The sequence below is a fragment of the Mesitornis unicolor genome, unplaced genomic scaffold (assembly GCF_000695765.1).
Source record: "Mesitornis unicolor isolate BGI_N332 unplaced genomic scaffold, ASM69576v1 scaffold8058, whole genome shotgun sequence".
NCBI lineage: Eukaryota > Metazoa > Chordata > Aves > Mesitornithiformes > Mesitornithidae > Mesitornis > Mesitornis unicolor.
In genome coordinates, this window is record NW_010203801.1 from 26,273 (window position 1) to 27,175 (window position 903).

The 903-nt window shown below is 38.5% G+C and overlaps 1 protein-coding gene across 1 annotated transcript in view; it reads left to right on the plus strand.

The window, feature by feature from the left end:
- LOC104545665 (laminin subunit alpha-4-like) overlaps positions 1 to 903 on the plus strand; it is a gene marked incomplete at its 3' end in the record, with an annotated part of 57,067 nt that overhangs the window by 23,257 nt on the left and 32,907 nt on the right. The window lies entirely within an intron of this gene.

The following is a 903-nucleotide window of genomic DNA, read 5'->3' on the forward strand; positions in this document are numbered from 1 at the left end:
AGGTAGTATTACAATTTCCCATATGTTCAGTCTCACTCAGTGTCAGCTCACACAGAAAGCTCTGAGTTAGCATTAGTAGTTGATCAGTTGTAGCTCCAGAGCAAAAATCAGTCTGGTAATACTTATCCCAATTACTAATGGGCAATCAGAGAAGTAATATACTAAAAAAAGGATGGAAGTTAATAGTGTAATATATCTGAACCACATAGCAAGACCTAGGCACTGGGTTACTCTTTACAGGCTTGTAAAGCAGGAGTAGAGTCCAGAGCTTCGTGGTGTGCCATGTGTAACTTTTGACAGGTCATAAACCTTTGCCATCAGTTTTTCTCTTCATCAAATGGCCTGATAATATTCACATACTTCTCATCATTTAAGCCTCCATCAAGTTTTCAGTTATACAAATACCATGCTCCATGGCATATTTCCTACTATTTTTATTCTTATGGGAAGAAGACAGTGCAGCTGACAATTATTATAGCTCGGCCACTGTAGTGTGCTTAGGACTGGCTGCTTTCTGTAGAACACATATTGACTCAGTGTTTTAATGTTAATTTTTTTAAGTGTTTTTACACTGCCAGGCATTCCTATTTATTCTCTTTCACATGCACATGGTTTTTGCTCATGAGATGATTGTCCCTTTAGCATCGGGTGACAACGATGACAAGAGGAAACTTCTGATGGAAGACTTGAGAACAAGAAGGAGAGCTTGACACACATCTGCTTCTGATGACTCTGGTAACCAGAGAGTTTCTGGAGTAGAATATACGAAGTAGGGAAGTGATTAGATCCTCAGTTCGCAAACACAACAGAAGACTTGTTTTCTATCTGCTACAAAAATAAGGCCCATGTCAAGGGTTGGGAAAAAAAACCAAACAAACAACAACCAAAAAAATCTATTGTATC